The sequence below is a fragment of the Octodon degus genome, unplaced genomic scaffold (assembly GCF_000260255.1).
Source record: "Octodon degus isolate 3935 unplaced genomic scaffold, OctDeg1.0 scaffold00167, whole genome shotgun sequence".
Classification (NCBI taxonomy): Eukaryota; Metazoa; Chordata; class Mammalia; order Rodentia; family Octodontidae; genus Octodon; species Octodon degus.
The window spans coordinates 2392222-2400503 of record NW_004524743.1 but is presented as its reverse complement, the minus strand read 5'-3'; positions in this window follow the sequence as shown (position 1 = coordinate 2400503).

The following is an 8282-nucleotide window of genomic DNA, read 5'->3' as shown; positions in this document are numbered from 1 at the left end:
CACTAAGAATAATATATGCAGTGTATTATTTGTTGAAACTGTACTTCCGATTTGATTTGAAACTGTCTCATTGCTATATGTTTATCAATAAAACTAGAAAAAAAAAAGAAAAAAAAAAAGTTTTCAAAACCAGGGCACATCCAGGGCAGTTCTAGTTAGATTAGGTAAGTGAATAATTTCATAGTTCAGAGGCCATAGCATGGTAGCTTGAATGAAGGTAGTGGTGGTGGTAGAAGTATAGAAAGGGGTTACAAAATCCAGAATATTTAGGAGGAAGAACTCGACTATGGAATAGACACGTGCATTGATGTTTCCATGTCTGTAAAGCCTCCCAGTTTGTGATTGTTTAACACAAACAAGGTAGACTAGCAGAAGTGCTCTTTGTCAGGTGTGTGAAATTTGAAACATCTTTGGGATAATGAGAGGAGGGCTAATTAGATAATTGCCTCATAGCCTTTATAATTTTTCATTAATTAATCACTTATCTACTTATTTATTTGATAAGGGTCTCGCTATGCAGCTCGGACTCATAGTGATCCTCCTGTCTCAGCCTCTGCTAGGATTACAGGCATGCACCACCACTCCTGGCTTTGGTGCCTGGCACAGCACAATGGGGGTTCTGGGGCTTGCATAGCATGTAGCACTGGGGATTCTTGGGTCCTTGCGCTTGTCAGGAAGACTCTTAGACTGCCGAGCTATCTCCCCAGACTGCCTTGTGGACTTTAATAAAATCACATGTTAAATTTATCACATTCAATAAGTACTGTGCAGTCATGACAATGTAAGAAACTGCTAAGGCCAGCCAAATAGCTCAGTGGATTAAAGTACCTACAAGCAGGCACAGGGGCTAGGGTTTGATCCCCAGGTCTGCCTTGCTGGCCCTACCCCTGGGGCATGCTGAGACAGCACCTGAGACTGGGCATGGTGGCACGCGCCTGTAATCTCAGCTCTTGGGAGGCTGTAAACAGGTGGATCACTATGAGTCCAATCTAGTAGTGAGACCCTGAACACCCTGTAAACCCTTCCCTAAAAAAATATACAAAAAAAAAATGCTTATATACTGTTCCTTAGATAAGTATTTTTTTTTTCTTTTCTTTCTTTGTGTCTTTTTTATATAGAGTTTCCCTATGCACTTTATGCTGGCCTTCAACTCACTTTGTTGCCCATGTTGGTATTGAACTTGCAGTGATCCTCCTGCCTCAGCCTCCCAAGGGCTGGGACTACTGGTATGTACCACCACGCCCAGCTTTCTAGGCTAGTATTTCTTTTTTTCTTTTTTTTTTTTTTGAGGTACCGGGGATTGAACTCAGACCCTTGTACTTGCCAATGAAGCGCTTATTCCACTGAGCCATCTCCCTGGCCCCAGGCTAGTATTTCTTATATTGGTCAGGATCCTTAGTTGCAGACAACTGAATCCACTCTAGATATTTGTAACATGACAATATTAATTAAAGAAACTGATTAAGTGAATTGACAGTAGAGTAGTAGGACTAGTTTTAAAACTTCATAATTGTGAACAACGCAGCTAGAAGCAACATACAGAAAACTACTCAGCCATGCCTGGAACAATTTGTGTAAGATTGCAAACACAACACTCTGGCAGCACCAAGGGTCCATGCATCTCAGCTACTTTCTTGCCAGAAAATCTAGTCAGCGTGTATCTAGCTCTATGAGTCTAGATACACCATTATCCACTGTTGACTTTTGCATCCAACATATGAGTACTTTTGTATAATAAGTAAACCAGATTATAAGCCATTAACCTAGCTGCAAAGGAGTCCAGTTCAAGAAAACAAATTAGAAGAGAGGGTGTTGGTTACTTTTCTCTCATTGCTGAGACAAAATACTAGGCACCAAAAAGAAGATAGGGTTTATTTAGTGCACAGTTTGTGGAGGTTTCAGTCCATAATCATCTGGCTCCAATGCAGGGTGGCTTGGCACAGGGGCAACAGTTCAAGGGGGCAGAAGACAGAAAAGGCAGATAAAGCAAAAGGGGAGGGGAGCCTCTTTTTTACCATTATACTATAAACAGGCCCCTGTCCCCAAGGCTGATGTAGCACTCACACCATCTCTGTTCACTCGATGTTTACAAAGAGATGACCCTGGCCCCCCACTGAGTTAAACTTCTTGACTTCTCAAGTCCAAACAGTGTAGTAACCAGTACAGAGAGAGGCATGGTTTTAGAGTAAGGCAATTTATGTATCTCTTAAACTCCTCTTTAGTGCCTTTATGTTTAAGCACATTTCTCTTTCTGTAATTAAACTTAGAACAGAATGCTTCTGTTAATGTCCCACAGCAGTCCCCCACACCAGCAAATCATGCTTACCCTTTTATTTTGTTGAGGTTGGCTCCAGATCCATTTATAAGAGAAAAATCCACATTTACTAATTTTTCTTGCTGTATGAATAGCCATGTCCCATCATTCTGGGTAGTAAAATGTGAGTAAAAGTTTGTGCAAAGGCTTCTCTTTGCCTCCTTCCTGGATTGCATGGCCTCACAGATGCTTCTTCTCATGACTACTTATGGGAGATTGACTCCAGCAACCAACAAACATCAGGCCCACCATGCCCACACGTCTCAAAGCTTCCAGACTTCTGCTTGTAGGAGAGAAGAGAACACTCCTGGCTTTCTGTTCTTTTATTCTTCTATGGAGTTTTCCACGATAGGCAACCAAACCCAAATTCCTAACCAATACCTTCTCATTGGTCTCTCCTATTCTCTTGCTCCTACATATCCACTTTCTATGCCACATGCAAGCAATCTTTTAAAATAAACATGACTATATTTTGTTATTCAAAACCCTTCAATAATTTCCTTTTATTTGTAAAAATAATTCCAGAATCTTAATCCAGGCCCATAAGTCACAACGCCTTCTGCATAGCTCGTCAACCTTGCTTCCAGGGCCTTTCTCTGTGCCCAAGCTCTGGACAATGGACTTTTTGTCAAAGGGTTTTCTCAAATTCAGGAAATGAGTTTACTTTCTCTTTACTTCCTGTATGTGCTTCTCTAGTCATAGCACTTTATCACTTTACTGAATAGCCCTACTTTGGCTCACCCTAAAGGAGGCTTTCTTTGTTAATTTCTCTTGCTGTATCATTTTATTTTTAGTTCATTACTTTAATACCAAATGACATTTACATATGAACTTATTTCTTCACTGTTTTCCTCCTTAGTTTATGACCTCAAGAGAGTAAGACCTTTGTCTGCCTGGCTGGTTCTTGCATTATATATGACTTTGTACAGAATAAATCTTTGATAAATATTGGCTGAGTGTCAAATGAGTTAATTCATCAGAATCTACTATATATGTTTTCATAAACATAGAGTCAAATAGAATTATAGGAGTCTGTTGTTAGGGGGTTTAGTAATCAATAACCACACATGGAGCTAGAGAAAAAAGATAAATAATTTTTTGAAAGATGTTGCAGCATACTTTACCCCAACCATAAAAAGTTCTAAGACAGGAAGCTGGGGAGATGGCTCAACAGAATAAGTGCTTCCCTGGCAAGCACAAGGGCCTGAGTTCAATCCCCGGTTCAAAAAAAAAAAAAAAAAAAAAAAAAAGTTCTAAAACACCTAACTGACGTGTCAAATGATTTGTAATGATTCAGTGATTTGTCAGATATTATATGCCAGAAGGGAGCAATTAGAGAGAAGATGTACCTGTCTTACACAGATATGTGTGGTGACAATGTGTATAGAACCAGATATACCATGCTATGCTATCCTAGTCAGGGTACCTAGCCCAGCCTGGAAGCCTAGGTGTAAGAGAAGGCTTCAGCAGAAAGGCAGTGTGTAGTGTCCTGAAGGCGAACAGGATGTTGCCCGGCTGCTAGGGCTGGGACTGGTGACCTCAGTTATGAGGAAGCACACACACCAGGATGTGGAAACCTGAAACAGAAAGGCCAGAGCAGAGTGAGGAGCATAGCGTGGAGACGAAGGCAACTCCTGGCTCCTTCCTCTGGGTCTCCGTTGAGCTGTCAGCACACTGGGGACTCTGTGGAGCTGGTTCCTAGGGGTGCCGTAACCACACTGTGCTATGAATGCTTGTTCACTTCTCTCTCTCTCCTCATCTAGACTGCACTTAGGAGTGTGCGATTAACGTGCGCTACACAGATGTTTGAATATGGACAGGGAACCAGGTCATAGAGGGTATGAGGCATAAACACTTGAGTAATGAGGCTGGGGTTTTCTTTTTGATTGATAATCCACAGTCCTGGGAATTGGTGGGAGGGGGAGGCTTCTAAGGAAGGCAAAGAGAGCAGGAGAAGCGTATTAAACTATCGTGAAGAGCCACCTTACATGTGACATCGACAATGATCACGCAGAACATCTGAAGGAGGCAATGGCGATTGAACATTCTCACGCATTGGTACGTAACGGGAACCCTAAAGCCTAAAGTGTTTCTTTAATCTGTCTTACAGTGACAGAAGTAATATGTTTCCCTCCTCTTTGGTTCTGAGCCCAGTGTCCCTCTTGGTCTCTTCTTTACTGGCAAACTCCCTCGCAAGTCATCTGTCTCAGGCTCATCCGAGTCTCCAGCAGTGGCAAACTATGCTTTCACCACTTTCCTCAAAATTCTCGCATTGTCTGATGGTTCACTCAGTTGACAGCTTCTTGGCTTCTCAAGCCCTTTTTCCAAGCTCTGAAATATTAATTGTATTTTTTTCTCTTTCCGTGCCCAGCCTCATTCCCACTCCGCAGCTGATCTACTGTGGTGAAATTGCCTTTTAAGTGTTCACATCCCCCTCTCTCTGCTTGGAATCTACAAAAAAATGTTATTATCATTTACCCCCCACTCAAGCTTCAGTTTTCACCAATCAATCTGACCTGCAAATCAGTATCCCCTGGTCTCCATTTCTTTCACATGAACATCTCCAACTCTGTCTATCCATATTTGAATACCACATATCCCTCCCACATAAAGCCTATTCATTCTTCTCACCCCTTATCTTCATTAATGAAATAATCACACACTCAATTAGCCAAGGTGTAATCCTCAGAATAATTCATGCCTCTTCTTTCTTTGTCTCATACACACACTCAAATCCCATTAATAGTCAGGTTTGGTTAATTTGATCCACAGAAGAACTTTTCAGTTATTAGTACAATAAAAATAATTGTTAAAAAGTGATGCTGGAAGCTCCTCCTTTTGAAAATCCAGCTGGCTCTAGCTGGAGGATCTTCATCACCCAGATCCAAGGGCTCAGGTCCCATGGGTCAAGGAGCTTCCTCCTTCCACCTATGTCACCATTTTTCAGACACAGACTTCCAGATTCGAAAGAACCAGCATTCCCAAAGTGCTGGCACTTCTAGCTTATTCTCCCCACAGGCAAATTTAGTTATTTTTTTTTCATCAGCTTGTTTTCTGAAAAGAGAGGCTCACAGCTGATGTAGGAGCACACATCCACTGCACTGAAGACTGAGAATGCATAGGTAGGTGGCCCCAATCTCCCATAGGGTAATGTTGAGATTTGCAGACTCTTAGCTTTCTTGGCTTCTTTTGGAGACTCTTGGATTTCTTCGCTTCTTTTAACCTTCTTTGTTTGTTGATTATTTTTTGAGTCCTAGCCCAGGCCCAGTGAGTGTGTGGGAGAGCTTCCTGCTACCCTGCGCCAAAGGGACCTGTCAGTACAAGCCTAGGTGCAGTGTGGGTGAGACCCTATTCCACCCCCTTGGGACCCTCCCCCATTCTGCAGCACCCTCCCACCCTGCCGCTGAGTGAGAATTTCTGCCGCGTTCTGGGGACCCCCAGATCCAGTCCTAGCCCAGGCCCTGGTGAGTGTGTGGGAGAGCTTCCTGCTACCCTGTGCCAGCGGGATCTGCCAGTCCCAGCCCAGGTGCAGAATGGGTGAGATCCTCTTCCACCCCCTTGAGCCCCGCTCAACACTTTGCAGTACCACTCCCACCTCTCCAGCGCAGTGGAAGTTTCTGCTAAGTTCTGGGGACCCCCAGATCCAGCCCTAGCTCAGGCCCGGTGAGTATGTCGGAGAGCTGCCTCTTCTCCCTACTCCACCTTGTCGCCTCCAGACTCAGCTAAGGCCTGGACTACAGCCCTGGGATGAACCCTGCAGCTGCAATCCCTGCAGAGAGAGTAGGGGACAAAGCCACGCAGCTAGTCCAGGAGCAAAACATCTTGCCAGAGGGACACAACAGGATCACTCCTAAGAGCAGCAGCAGGAAGAAGCTGAGCACAGCAGCCAGACCCAAGCCAGGCACAGCTGGATAAATCCAAACTTTGTAGATCTGCACCTGAATTTAAGTAGGTGCTGAGGTTATAACTGCACCAAAGGTCTACAACAAAGGTCAGAAGACAGTGCTACACAAAATGATAATGAGAAGGAGCAAAATGCAATCTCAGACCCCAAGCCCACCAATAACAAGTGCAGAGGACACTAACACAGAACAGATTAGGAATCACACAGCTGAAATCAATGAATCAATGGCTTCTGAAATAAAGAAACAACTTTAGAAAGGTATAGAAGAAGTCAGATTGGAAGTGAAAAAAGAAATCCCTGAATTAATAGCATCTGCAGTAAAGAATCAAATGCAGAAACATATGGAGGAAACCCAGTGCCCACCCAGAAGAAGTGCAGAGGACACTTGTTCAACTGAAATGTATGAACTAATAGCATTGATAGTAAATAAGCAATGCAGAAAGTTATAGAGGAACTCAGAGCTGAATTCTTTTCTCCTAGCTCAACTCAAATGTATGAATTAATAGCGTCGATAGTAAATAAGCAACAGGAAAAAGTTATAGAGGAACTCAGAGTAGAATTCTTTTCTGAAACAAAAAAAGAATTCTCTGAACTCATAGCATCTAAAGTAAAGAATCAACTACAGAAACATAGGGAAGAAACCCAAACTGAAGAAAACACTGCAGTAAAAGAATTAGTAACTGCTTCCAAAGAAGACATTGATAAAGAAAAAATAGAGGATATTAGAAAAATGATGGATTCTTTGTATGAGTACTACAAGAAAGAAATAGATCGCATGGAGCAGAGTCAAAGAGATATAGAGGAACTTAAAATATCAGTCACAAGCTTACAAACCATTTAAGTGAAAGTGGAGACAGAGTTTCAGATCTTGAGGACACTGGTGCAGCTAGTGAAAAGGTAAGAAAAGATCTCTTAAAAACAACTAGGATGCAGGAAAAAATAATTCATTATTTGCAAGATGATGCAAAGATGAACAATGTGAGACTAATAGGTACCAATGACAAAGAAGAGTTAATTCAAATGACATTAAAAAATACGGGCAGAAGTAATAGCAGAAAACTTCCCAAATATGAGGAAACAATCTGATATTCAGGTAACTGAAGCACACAGAACGCCAAGTAACCTCAACCAAATTAAAAACACACCGAGACATATAATAGTCAAGATCCCAGAAATTCAGCTCAAGAATAATATACTGAAAGATGGTAGAGAAAAGAAGCAGATCACAATCAAAGGAAAACCCATCAGAATTACGGCTGACTTTTCTTCACAAACCATGCAGGCAAGAAGAACATGGAGCAGAGTACTTCAAGTCCTCTATGAAAACAAATTTCAGCCCAGACTACTATACCCTGCAAAACTCTCTTTCAAGTTTGACGGGGAAGTGAAATACTTCCATGACAAAGAACAACTAAAGAATTTCATGATGACAAAGCCAACTCTACACAGGCTACTGAAAGATGTTCTAGAGAGGGACCAAAATGATCGGAACTCCACGAATAAGATCAGATGCAACCAACTAAAAAGGGCAAGCAACTGAACACAGGAGAAAAAGGAGTAAACAACAAGAGGTAAATAACATGTCAATTGTAAGTCAATACATCTCAATTATAACCATGAATGTAAATGGACTCAATTCACCAATTAACAGAAATAGACTGGCACAGTGGATTAGGAAGCAAAATCCAACAATATGCTGTATACAAGAAACACATTTGACTCATAAAGACATTTATAGGCTGAAAGTCAAAGGATAGAAAACAATACTACATGCCCCAGCGCCTCAGAGAAAAGCAGGGGTAGCAATCCTATTCTCAGACAGTCTTAACTTCATACCAGGAATGACCAGTTAAATAAAGAAGGCCACTATATACTGGTTAGGGGAAAATTCAAGAGGAAGAGGTAACACTCATAAATATGTATGCACCAAACACAAGAGCACCCAACTATATAAAGCAAATCTTAATGGACATGAAAAATCTAATATTCAATACCCCAATCTTAACAGGAGACCTTAACATCCCCTCATCCCAAAAAGATAGGTCAACTGGACAAAACTTAGTA